General features: G+C 40.6%; 1 protein-coding gene across 1 annotated transcript in view; it reads left to right on the top strand.

Annotated features, from left to right (window-relative positions):
* Positions 1-1,026: 1,026 nt before the first annotated feature.
* The window catches only part of LOC136323199 (sodium/glucose cotransporter 1-like), a 78,731-nt gene continuing 66,124 nt past the window's right edge, over positions 1,027-13,633 (top strand). The window contains exons 1-2 of the mRNA XM_066255020.1: positions 1,027-1,305; positions 7,414-7,511. The gene's annotated coding sequence lies outside the window, so the exon portion shown is untranslated. The remainder of the gene's footprint in view (positions 1,306-7,413; positions 7,512-13,633) is intronic.

Below are 13,633 nucleotides of genomic sequence, written 5' to 3'. Positions count from 1 at the left end.
GGGAATAGCCAAGAAGGTGCCTGGAAGGAGTGCTCCTGGCAGCAGGAACAGCAAATGCAAAGGCCCTGGGGAAGAATGAGCCTGGCAAGTTGCAGGAGCAGCCAGGAGGCCAGAGTGGCCAGATCCAAGAGAGGGGGGACAGCAGGAGAGGGAGTCAGGGGGCCTTGCAGATCATGCTGAGCACCTTGCATTCTGTTCCAAGTTTTAAGATGTACCTGAAGGACCTCATGCTAACAAAAGTGCTCCTTCTAGCTTCCTACAAATATACTGCCCTAATTTTTCTGAGCAGCATATACATATATATATATCACCAGAGTCTAACTACTCAAATAAAGAGAGCTAGATGGCTATGTTGGAATAGACTGCTCGGTACTGGCCGGTCCCCAGCGGGTGGACGCTTGGGCAGTGCCGGCTCTCCTTTCACACAGGCACACACGGCTCAGGGAACCCCTGCTCACACACAGCACACGTCAGCGCTTCTGGAGCACACACAGCTGACCTGGAACTGTGGGACACAGGAATACTATGTTAGGGTTTCCTGTGAGCTACAGGCTGCTCTCTGGACGAGCAGGACTAATTTACGGCCCAGCCCAGCAACAGGCCACCGTCTGGTTCCACAAGTCAGCCCTTTCTTGGGCTGTTGACGCTCAGAACTTGTGGTCCCCTACAGTGTGCATCCCCCATTAAGTGAAAACCCCGTTAAAGCCCACGGGTATAATTCGGCAGTCACTAAGCCCCGCTGTCCTAGTTCCCAGTCCGTCCCTGTCGCATGTGACCCCGGGATCTGAGCCTCAGTGTCCCATGGCATCACTCAGAGGACGCTGCGCTGGTCCTGCCTTCCTGGTCCCCGCTCCTCAGATCTGCGCGCTCTGGAGCACCTGCGCTTCTTGCGAGGTGACAGAGACCCCTGGCGGCCGAAGTGGGTGAGGCGGTCCGGAGCCCGGGGCGTGATTGCCCGGGGTTAGGAGGGGACGGGGCGGGGCGACCCCCGGAAAGCATGGGGATGTCCGGAGTCCCTCCCCGGGGCCCACGTTCTGGGAAGAAGCTGGTCCAGTGGTGTACCAATAGCAAGGACAATCCCAGGTCGCTTATCAGTTAGGGACAGGGCGACCTGGCTTCTGGATCCTCAAGGTCAAGATGAGGAATTCTGAGTGGATGGCGAAGGGATCTAGGATCCTCCGGTTGTGACCTTAAAGCTGCCCAGATGACCAGGAAGAAGGAGAGTGCTCTTCTCAGTCAAGAGGACCCGAGCTTCTCTTAATTAGACTCAGCTCCTCGGCTTCTACCCACTAAAAAAAAAAAAAGGTACAGGAATTTTGCACCTTGAACCAGTTCTCAGGGGAATTTACCGATCAATCTGGGAAAAATTGACGGCTTTACCGCATTGAATATTTCCATCCATGACTATCCTCTCTCCCATTAATAGGTTTTAATAATTCTCAATGTAATTGGATGTAGAGTTTTCCCCATAAACAAATAGCTTAGACAGTGCTTTAAATTAATTTCTAGTTAGCTGACATTTTTAGAGCAACTGTAAATTATAACCTTCTTAAATGTTATTTTCTATTCATTTGCTGATATATAGAGATATAGTACCTGTCTATGCTGAAATTGGATCTGCTAAGCTTGCTAGATTTCTAAATAGATTCTATGAATTTATCTGTACATCCTGTTGGACTTGCTACATAGTTAAGTGTATCACCTGTGAATAATGACAATTTTGTTGCAATCTTCTTAATTCTTACACATTTCACTTTTTTCCCTGGACTAACTACTCCCTGTTCTGGTATTCTCCTATAAGCGGTTTTTAAAAATCATTTGTTGGATTCAATTCATGCTTTTTCTGCATCTTTTGATATGCCTTTTCTCTTTTAATGTTGCAAATTGCGTAGAGTTTCCAAATATCAAACCAATCTTTCATTCTTGGAATGCATGAGCCAGGCTTGCCCAGTAGGTGATATCCTGCAATATAGCATGTAAATATTTTGTTCAGAATGCTTGCATCTCTATTTCTGAGTGAGATAGAGCTGTAATCCTTCTTTCATGGCCCTTGTCAGATTTTTGCAATCCAGGTTGTGTTCACTTTATTAAAATGAGACACTGTTTATTGTCTAAAAGGATTGTTTTATTCTCTGGAGAAATTTTTATAAAGTTTGCTTACCAGTGAAGCTCTCTGCACCAGTTTTCTTTGTGGGAAGATTTTTGACTACTGATTAAATGCTTTTAGATGAATAGAGATTTTTTTTATTTCTTCTTGAGTCAAATATATGTGTTTGAGCCCTGGCTGGTTGGCTCATTGGTAGAGCATCGGCCTGGCATGTGGATGTCACAGGTTCAATTCCCTGTCAGGGCACACAGAAGTGCCCATCTGCTTCTCCACCTCTTCCCCTCTTGCTTCTCTCTCTCTCTCTCTCTCTCTCTCTTTCTCTCTCTCTTTTTTACCCTCCTGCAGCCATGGCTCAATTGGAGCGAGTTGGCCCTGGGGTGCTGAGGATAGCTCCCTGGCCTCCATCTCAGGAGTTAAGAAGATCTTGGTTGCTGAGCAACAGATCAACACCCCAGATGGGCAAGGCATCGCCCTCTAGTGGTCTTGCTAGGTGGATACTGGTAGGGGTACATGCAAGAGTCTGTCTCTGACTCCCCTTCTCTCACTAAAAAGCAAAAAAAAAAGTGTAAGTGTGTGTGTGTGTGTGTGTGTGTGTGTGTGTTTGATTAGGTTTTTCTAGGACTGTTCTCATTTTATCTCCAATATATGGTAAAATGTTATTATAATAGACTCTGATTATCCATTTTAAGCATTCCATGTCTGCAAAATGTCCCCATTTCATTCCTGAAATGAGTAATTTTTGCCTTCTTGATAGATTCACTAAATTATTTTAGTTTCACTTGTATCATAAAGGAACCAACTCTGTTTTTTTGTTTTGTCATCTCTATTATGTGCTACTTCTTTAGTATCCATGCTTCCTTTTCTTATTTCCTTTATCCTCTTTCTTTGAGATTATTTTTATTGTTTTCTAGCCCTCTGAGATATTTACTTAGCTCATTAAATTTCAGCCTTTTATTTTCTATAAAATGTTTAAATACATTTTAAGGTTATCAATGTCCCTATATGTACTACATTAGCTGCATCCCACAAGTTTTTTAGATAGTGATTTTATTATTGTTCAGTTCAAAATGTTATCCAATTTCCAAAATGTTATTTACTTCCTTTTCTTGTTGGGAGCATATTTTTTTTATTTCCAAGCATGTGAGGATATCTAATATCCCTGTTATTGATTTCTAGTTTGTCATTGATTTCTAGTATTTTGCTTATAAAATATATGCTGAATGATTTCAGGCATTTGGAAATGCTTTATGACCAATGATATGATCAATTTTTGTCAATGATCTTTTCCTGCTTGGAGGGGATATACATACATTGACTTGGTGTATGTTCTAGATATAAGTTCATTAGGTCAAGGCAATTAAGACTTCCAATCTGCTACTATCTTCTTCAAGTTATTTCAGGAGATGTTTTTAAATCTGGTATCAATATAACCACATCAGCTTTCTCTGGAGTAGGAATTTTGTGGTATCTTTATCCATCCATTTACTTTTAACTCAACTGAATAACCTAGCCCACCATTCCTGGAAACGGAGCTCTTCTCCAAAGACTTTCCTCGTGCATCATCTTTGTGGAGTGCATACCAAGCATTTACACTGTGCATAGTTGTGTCTGTGCCCCTTATATTTTCAATAGTTTGTTTGCCTCGTATGATGGAAATGCATGGCCTTTTTTCTTCAGTGTTTGAGGCTGGGGCCGAATTAGCAGGCCCCTCTCCATCCTTCCAGAGCGTGCGTGCAGACCTCTGCTCAGTGTCAGTCAGCAGTCCTGGGGGACACGCCAAAAACATGGCCTCGAACAAGGAAGGGAGTATTGGCTCACGTAATTGGGCATCTGGACATAGGGCACTCAGGGCCACCTGAAACGCAGAGACCCTAGCCCTGTCTCTCCAGGATTCTTCCTGCCGTGATGCACCGATCCCCACATTGGTTGGCTTCCCTTATGGAGGCAAAATTGTTCTGGCAGAAGAGCACCTCATCCCTGCCCATGGCACAGGGAAGGAGGTCTTGAGCCTGGTGTCCAATGGGTCTGCACGGCATGCTGGTACCACCTGAAAGTGACCAGCTGCATCACTCAGCCCCACTCAGGACAGCAAGGAAGACAGCTCTCCCAGGGACAGAAGACTGCGGGGTGCATTTCAGATCTGCTTGGCCTGGGCTGAGCAATGGCAAGAGATATGGAGCTACAGTAATTCATAAGAGTTACTAATGGTTTCAATAGATGGTCAGCGTTGTGGGCTAAATCTTTGTGTCCCCCCCCCAAAAAAAAATTCATATGTTGAAGCCCTTACCATCAATATGATAGTATTTGGAGATGAGGGTCTTCGGGAAGTAATTAGGTTCAGATGAGGTCAGGAGAAGCCCCTTGTGATGGAGTTAATGCCCTTATAGGAAGGGGAAGAGAGAAATTAATTAATATCTCTATATCTCCATGCACAGAAGAAAAACCAGGCCAGCACATAGTGAGAAGGCGGCCATCTGCAAGCCAGAAATCTGGCCCTCATCAGCAACCAAATCTGCCCACACCTTGAACTAAAGCATCCCAGCCCCCAGTGCTGCAATAATGCCTGCTGTTTAATTCATCTAGTCTATGGCAGCCTGAGCTAAGACAGTCAGGGACTCAGAAGGATCAATAATCAGTATTTGAAATTATATGACACAGAAGAATGGAAAGAGCTATGAGATGAGCTTCTTGGAATGGATATCCCATATTACCAAATGGCACATGAATACTCTGCAAAAGGCTTCAATAAGCAGGTGGACAAAAGGACACAGTGCACAATGTCAGTCAACCTCAGTTCCAGCCATGCCAGTGTTTTCCCAGTGGGCTCATGAGCAAAGAGACCATGGTGGCAGGCATGGGCATTGGACATGAGCTTATTGGTGGACATGATCCTCACCTTACACCAAGGCTGACCTGGATGCTGCTGCCACCTAGTGGCTAATCTGCCAATAGTGGAGAACAACAAGAACCCCATATATGGCACTCTTCTCTGGGGGACTAGCTAGCCACCTGGTAGCAGGTTGATTCCATTGCATCTCTTCCATCATGGAAGGGGTACAAATTCTGGATGTGAAATTGTTTTCCCTGCCTGAAATGCCTCTTCCAGCACCAACATCCCTGGACTCTTGGAATGTCTTAACCACCATTATGGCATTTTCTACAGCATTGCATCTAATCAAGGAACTTATTTCCACAGCAAAGGAAATGTAACATGCAATTAACAGGGTCTTAGCATATACCCCATTGCCCAGAAGCAACTGACCTAATTAAAAGTGGAGTGGCTTACTGAAGACTCTGTTTGGGCACAATTGAGAGATAACACCCTGAAATATATACTTTTGTCTTGATACAATTTATGCTTTGAATCAAAGACTATTATATGGTGCAGTCCCTCTCAGAGCCCAAATACTTTAGTCTGGGTGTTAAGAAATAGAAATAGGAATGGTTTCTTTCATAATTAGTCCTAAGAATTCACTCAAAGAATGTTTACTTTCTGTCTTGGCAGCTTTTTTTTAATTTTTTTTTATTTATTCATTTTTAGAGAGGAGAGAGAGAGGGAGAGAAAGAGACAGAGAGGGAGAAAGAGGAGAGAGAGACAGAGAGAGAGAAGGGGGGAGGAGCTGGAAGCATCAACTCCCATATGTGCCTTGACCAGGCAAGCCCAGGGTTTCGAACCAGCGACCTCAGTATTTCCAGGTCGACGCTTTATCCACTGTGCCACCACAGGTCAGGCTGTCTTGGCAGCTTTGAGATCTACTGCTTTGGAGATCTTTAGTTCCCAAGAAAATGTTTCCACCAGGGGACACTACAATGGTTCCATTGAGTTGAAACCAACAGGCAGAAAAAGGGACAACTCTCTGGTTGGACTAATTGATCCTGATTACTAAGGAGAAATCAGGCTGCTGCTACACAGGGAGGCAGGGGGACTTTGTCCAGAACCCAGGGCACTAAGGATCTTAAGACTTCTTAGTACTCGGAGCCTTAAAGAACAAAGGTTTAGCTCTGCCACCCCCACCACCAGGTAAAGATCCATGACTAGCTGAGTTCTAGCTGAGGACAAGAAAAATATTGAATCAGTAGAGGAAGAAAGATAGCATAAATATTAACTATGATCTCATGACTAGGGTTGCCAGATTTAGCAAATAGAAATACAGATACCCAGTTAAAGGTGAATTTCAGATACACATGAAATACTTGGACATACTTGTACTAAAAAATGTTTCATTATTTGAGTGTCCTGTATGTGATCTCACAGCCTCATTCATGATCAATGCGCAAAGGAGAACTGCAGTAACTTTGTACCTTTTTTCCTTGCTTGTTATATGTATATACATATTTGTATTTATTAACCTTGCCCTCTTTTCTTCTCAATATTACTATATTTATATACACATTGTTCAGGTTAACAGAATATTCAGTGGAGCTGTGACTGAATTTGAGGAGAAATTAATATAGTTAGCTGTTTATACAATGACTCTTGAGAGCATGTGTCTCCTCATTGGAGGGACAGAAAGAGACTTTTGTATTATAGAAAGGAGAGCTGCTTCTGAGATGAAAACAGTTGTTTTGCCAGCTGGTGCAGTGCCAGGCTTTGCCAATAGAGGGTGCTATAGGGACACTGCAAGTCCATTGCAGCAAGAAGCACCTCACTCATTCTCCAGCTTTCTTTCCTTTTTACTGAATACAAAAGCCAGTGATTGGTATGGAGCTGGCCCCAGCTCGCTTCAGCAACCTTGACTGACCTTTCTAGCACTGCACTCAAGCCCATTCTGTCCACCAGGCAGCCATTTCTGCAACAAGTCCAGCCTCATGTCCAAGGACCCCAGCCTCCCACACCTGGTGGTAATTGGCCACTTTCACGCACCAGCCTTGGGCCACACTCTCTGGCCAGGGGCCAGATGATCTGTCAGCCAGATTCAGACTCATGGTGTCTGGACACCACCTGGTGTTACACAGCCTCTCCTTACATCATAACTTCTGACTGGTCACGGGGACAAGAAGCCTCTTAACCTTTGGATCACAAATTCAGGCAGTTTTCCCTGCCACCCAAAAGAAGGCTGAGGTGGTGAGATGTTTGCAATTAGATCAATTCCAGTGAACACCCTCTCTGCTGGCAGTAACTTGTCTGGTGGGAATAATTGCCATTAAATCATTAAGGAGAGATGGAGGAAAGGGTCTGAGATAGGAAGAACACTGACAAAGAAGAGAGAGGATGCTTTGCATTCTTTGAAGGTCTAGTATTTTAAAAAAGGAGGAGGAGGAGCTCTGAACCAGACTCTCTTCTCTATCTTTCCACTGCTGGCCAGCAAATCTGGAGAAAGATTATATTAGGATGCTTCCGTTATATCCTTCACAACTACCACAAGATCTGCTGCGATAGATGCACGAGTCCAAAACTGTGAAGGTAAGTCTGGACACTGACCTCGGAGGCATACTAAACTAGAGACCTGGGGAAGCACATGCCTTGAATGGCCTCTCACTGAGCCCAAACCTGACCTTCCCCAGGTGAAATCCCAGCCAACGGCCTGCGGACATAGATACAGGTTTATTACTACAGCCCCTCAGCTATCAAGCCCCAAATCTGCCTTCTTGTAAAAGGAGAACATATTCGCTGGGTCAGACATCACTTCATCACGAATGAAATATGCTCCATCACAAAACACTAGGCTGAGCTATTTCATCGCTAGAGGGCGCCAGAGACCACTAAAGCTAATCCAGGCTCAAGGTGGTCTACCTAAAAGTGTCCACCAGGTGGTGCAAGTGATAGGAGAGTGCTGGCAAGTACAAATAGCAGGCTTCCCCTCTCTCCCTGCCCTGTGATGGGGTGGAGAGGATGAATCCAACCTTTCTAGACTAGCTAGGTTATTAGTGCATCACATCCCCAAAGGGTTCAAATTATTCAAACTCAAGGTAACAGGAGTTTTATTCTACAAATTAATGTGTAGCCAGAAGAAAAATAATTTTAATTTAAAAGAAGGTAGGAAGTTTGAATCACTGAGGCGTTTATCTCCTGCAGTGGGAGTTAAGGTAAGCATCCAGCTGGGCACTACATCCCAAATTGCAAAAACCAACTGGTGAGAGGGAGAGCTCCACTTCCGGGATGGCAATGTGAAGAGCTCCACCCACTCCCCAGCAAAACTGGTGCATGCGAGTTTAATATATGTATTTATATACTTTAAAACTTTTACGATAATGTAGAAATATATTTTATCATCTGTAAATATATATTTATGTATTCATTTTCAAAATGTATATAGTGTATGAATTTTAAGAAATAACAGATAGTCTTTATATATAGTCTTATATGCTTAGTAACTATGTGTGTAAATGTACAAACTTTTTAAAAATTGTTTAAATCTCTTTGAAGTATAATAAACTGTTTAAAAGAGAAATAATAACGTTTATAAGTTAAGTCATAAAATTGATAACAAATGTAAAATACAATATATGACAATATCACAAGTGGAGAGGGGAGAAAGGAAAGCGTACTACTGTGAAATTCTTATGCTATATGTCAAATGAATTAATATCACTTGAAGTTAAACTGGGTTAAGTTAAAGATGGACGTTATAAGCCCTAAAGCAACCACTGAAATAACACAGGAGAGTTGTAGCTTGTAAGGCCGCAGAGGAGATAAAATAAAAGTGTGTGTGTGTGCACACAAACACACCAATTAATCCAAAAAAATAAAAAGAGGAAAAGAGCACATGGGAGAAATAGAAAATAAATAGCATGATGGCTTATTTAAACACAACCACATCAATGCTAATTAAAAGTAGAGATTATCTGATTAAATAAAAACTTAAGACCTGACCATATGCTGGCTATAATAAATATACTTTAACTATAAAAATTTCACAACCACTATGGAAAACAATATGGAGATTTCTCAAGAAATTAATAACAGAGTTGCCACACAACCCAGAAATTCCACTTCTGGGTATTTATCCAAAGAAAACAAAAATACTAATTCAAAAATAATCTGCACCCCTACATTCATTGCAGCATCACTCACAATACCAAGATATGGAAGCAACCTAAATGTCCATCCATAGACCATTAGATAAAGAAAATGTGGTACCTATACACAATGGAATGTTACTCAGCCATGAAAAAGAATAAGATCTTGCCATTTGTGACATGGATGGACCTTGAAGGTATTATGCTAAATGAAATAAGTCAGACAGAGAAAGACAAATACCATATGATTTCACTTATATGTGGAATCTGTTAAAAAATAAATTAGGCTCTGGCCGGTTATCTCAGTGGTAGAGGGTCAACCTGGTATGTGGAAGTCCCAGGTTTGATTCCTGGTCAGGGCACACAGGTGAAGCGACCACCTGCTTCTCTACTCTCTCTCCCCCTTTTCTCTCTCTGTCTCTCATCCTCTCCTATAGCCGTGGCTCAATTGGTTCAAATGCATCAGCCCTAGGAACTGAGGATGGCCCCATGGAGCCTCCAGCTCAGGTACTAAAAATAGCTCAGTTGCGAGCATGGCCCCAGATGGGCAGAGAGAGCATTGGTCCTAGACGGTATTGGGTTGCCAGGTAGATCCCACTTAGAGCACATGCAGAAGTTGGTCTCTCTATCTCCCCTTCTCTTACTTAAATAAAAATTAATTAATTAATTAATTAGTTAACAAAACAGACCCATAAATATAGAGAACAAGCTGAAGGTTGTCAAAGGGGAGGGTTGTGGCTAGGTAGGTGAAATTAAAGAAAGAGAAAAGGAAGAAAAGGAAGGAGGGAAGGAGGAAAGGAGGAATAAAAATAGATTTCAGAACAAAGAACATTGCTAGGTACAAAAGGAGTTATTTCATAACAATAAAGGGATCACTTCCTTTAAAGGATATGTTCATGCATCATGCTATGGTAGAGCTATCTATTGGATAGTAAAACTATTAAAGACAATAAAGTGAACAAGATTAAGAGGAATTTTCAACAACTGCAGAGTGAATTTGATTTTTAAAAAGTTGCTTTCAGTGGTAAAAGAAAAAAATTATAAAATTAGTAGCCTGAAATCAGAAATAAATGACAAAAAAATGTAATGATTTTTGAAACGTTTTATTTTTTTAAAAAAAAAACTTTATTTGTTTTTTCAGAGAGGAGAGGGGTGGGGGAAGAGGGAGAGAGATAGAAAGAGAGAGAGAGAGAAGGGGGAGGAGCAGGAAGCATCAGCTCCCATATGTACCTTGATCAGGCAAACCCAGGGCTTCAAACCAATGACTTCAGTGCTCCAGGTCGATGCTTTATCCACTGCGCCACCACAGGTCAGGCTGTAATGACTTTTAACAGAATTTGAGCTTGTGCTTTGGCCAGCTCTAAAACACTTTGGATTCTTGCACCAAGAAGAAAAACAATTTAGATGGAATGATGACAAAAGGAATTATTTCAGTTATAGAAATTTGTTACACAATTATAAGAAAATGCTACCAAAAGATATTTTGTAAAAAAAGGAAGATTTTTCAATTTAGTCTCAAAACAATTGCCCACAGAATGCAAGGCCTTTCCAACAATATCAAAAATGACTAGACTCAGAATTTGAAAATTTGCAAGTAACTTTTTTAGTTTTAGTTGAGTCATGTAAGATGAGACGCTGCCCAATTAATATTTTTAATACATTTTGTCTCAGAGAACACCCAAACCTATGAATAAACATTGCCAAATCATGACCTAAAACATCAAACTTGTGGCATATATATTTTTAACCTTTTAAATTTTTCACAGATTTTCAGCTAAATTTGAGGGGAAAAAAATAGTTTTTATCATGATGGACAGTGCTCCAGCTATGTTAGGTCAAAACTCCAGATGTAATTGAATTTCAAAACAAGAAACTGATGTTTCCATTTTGCTTTATTCCACCCTGTGATACATATTTTTTAAAGTATTTGTGCTTAGTTTTTGTAGCAGACTTTACAAAAAGCATCATGGATGGATATAGTGGTTAAAATCATTCAGTATATATTTGGGAATAATATGAATCATCACCATTTTATGAAACTGTTGAAGAAATAGAAGGCAATGAATTTAATGATGTTGTGCTTTTGCCAATGTTTATAGTTTGAATCCCAGATGTTTCACAAAGAATTACTGTAATGTCAGTTACAATTTACAAATTTTAAGATTTTCTTGAACCAAAAAAGTGCTTGTTGAATATTCAAGAATCAAACACAACAGGCCCTGGCCAGTTGGCTCAGCGGTAGAGCGTCGGCCTGGCGTGCGGGGGACCCGGGTTCGATTCCTGGCCAGGGCACATAGGAGAAGCACCCATTTGCTTCTCCACCCCCCTCCCCTCCTTCCTCTCTGTCTCTCTCTTCCCTTGCCGCAGCCAAGGCTCCATTGGAGCAAAGATGGCCCGGGCGCTGGGGATGGCTCCTTGGCCTCTGCCCCAGGCGCTAGAGTGGCTCTGGTCTCGGCAGAGCGACGCCCCAGAGGGGCAGAGCATCGCCCCCTGGTGGGCAGAGCCTCGCCCCTGGTGGGTGTGCCGGGTGGATCCCGGTCAGGCGCATGCAGGAGTCTGACTGTCTCTCCCCGTTTCCAGCTTTAGAAAAAAAAGAAGAAAAAAAAAAGAATCAAACACAACAAATGGCGATCTTACTTATATTTCTCACTAATATGTATTAGATATATTGATAAATGAGCTCAATTTAAATAGTAAAAAAAGGAAAGGCTTATTTGTATCCTAGTTAGTCAAGTATAGGAATTGATCTTCAAATTAGAAACTTCATCATAGAAATCAATAATAATAACTTTACACGTTCTCCTGACATGAGTCAATATGTCAAGGGTTTTCATTGTAATTGGCTGTTACGTAATTGGCAGCAAAAACTACATGAAAAATCTGAAGTATGCTTTGTGAAATTGATCAATTTAGAAATGCTTTTTAAGTCTTTGAATTCAATGTTAATAATAGTGAGTTGACAACAAGAGTTAGTGGATTCTTAACTTGAACAGACATAAATTTGAAATTGATTTACTTTGAAGTCAAATCAATTCTAAAAAGATGAACCAGTTTTGTCACTGACTTAAAGAAAAATAAAATTTTGATACTATATTCAATTACTGAAAAACTTTTAAGTATGTCTAAAACAACTTGGTTTGTGAATTTATTTTTTGAACTGTACCTTTTATTAAATATAAAGACAGATCAAGTATTTCTGATAAAAAATTAATATAGGGATTGAAATGTGTAAAATACACACAATTTCAGACTTATATGGAAAAAGAATACAAATAGCTCAACAATTTTTATAGTGATTACATATTGAAGTGGTAATATTTTTGAGGTATTAATTAAATAAAACATTATGTAATTTCACCTGTTCCTTTTCATTGTTTAATGTTGCTACTGAAAATTTTTAAATTATGTCTGTGATACACATCAAAGGAAATCAACAAAATATTTGCAAACCACATATCTGATAAGAGGTTAACATCCAAAATGTAAAAGTAACTCATAAAACTGAATAGCAAAATAACCACAAATAATCCAATTTAAAAATGGGGAAAGACTCTAAATAGACATTTTTTAAAGAAGACATACAAATGGCCCAAAAGTATATGAAAAGATGCTCAACATCACTAATCATTAGGGAAATGTAAATCAAAACCACAATAAGATAGCACTTTATACCTGTCAGGATGACTATTATTAATAAGCAAAGAGATACCAACTGTTGGTGAGGATGTTGATACACTGTTGGAATGTAAATTGATACAGCCATTATAAGAAAAAGCATGGAGGGTCCTCAAAATTTTTTAAATAGACCTACTATGTGATCCAGCAATCCCACTCCTGCGTATGCATCTAAAAGAAATAAAATCTCTATTGCAAAGTGATATCTACACTCTCATATTCACTGCAGCATTATTTACAGTAGCCAAGATATGGAAAACAACTTCAGTGTTCATGTACAGATGAATGAATGACAACAAAGCTGGGGGGAAAAATAGTATGTGATTCACATAATATTTCTTCTGTACAGCACTTAACTAAACTAAGACTATGGAATTCTTCTACTCAAGAGGCTGAAACCATATATTTCTAACTGACTACAAGGGCAAACCTCTCTGTCCTTGTGGTGTAGACTCCAACTAATTGGTTATTGTGAGAATCAAATGGGTTTTAATATATGCAAAGTGCATAGAAGAAGGTCTGGCACCTAGCAAGAGCTAAGTTAAGTAGTAGCTATTATATAGTTATTAGTATTATTGACCAAGATTTCTATAAATACAATTTAGCAAACACACCAAGGAGGGTAACTGCTTGGCCTAGATTGAAAATGCACACATCAAACTGCAAAGAGCTGAGCACCCTCTGTGATCAAGCCATGACTGGGGTGGGGCGAATGGGGCATTTTCTTTATGGCAAAATTTAAGGATGCATAAAAAACTCAAGATAGCTAATATTCTAATGTAAAATTTTAATAAATACAAATGAAATCCAAAAATCCACAATGAACCAAAATTATAAATAAAGACAGGGACATTGTTACTGGTTTCTCTTTTCACCCCACGGTCCCATAAT

Source organism: Saccopteryx bilineata, chromosome 2 (genome assembly GCF_036850765.1).
Source record: "Saccopteryx bilineata isolate mSacBil1 chromosome 2, mSacBil1_pri_phased_curated, whole genome shotgun sequence".
Taxonomy (NCBI): Eukaryota; Metazoa; Chordata; class Mammalia; order Chiroptera; family Emballonuridae; genus Saccopteryx; species Saccopteryx bilineata.
Note: the sequence above shows the minus strand (reverse complement) of the source record. Positions and strands in the feature narration are given on the sequence as shown.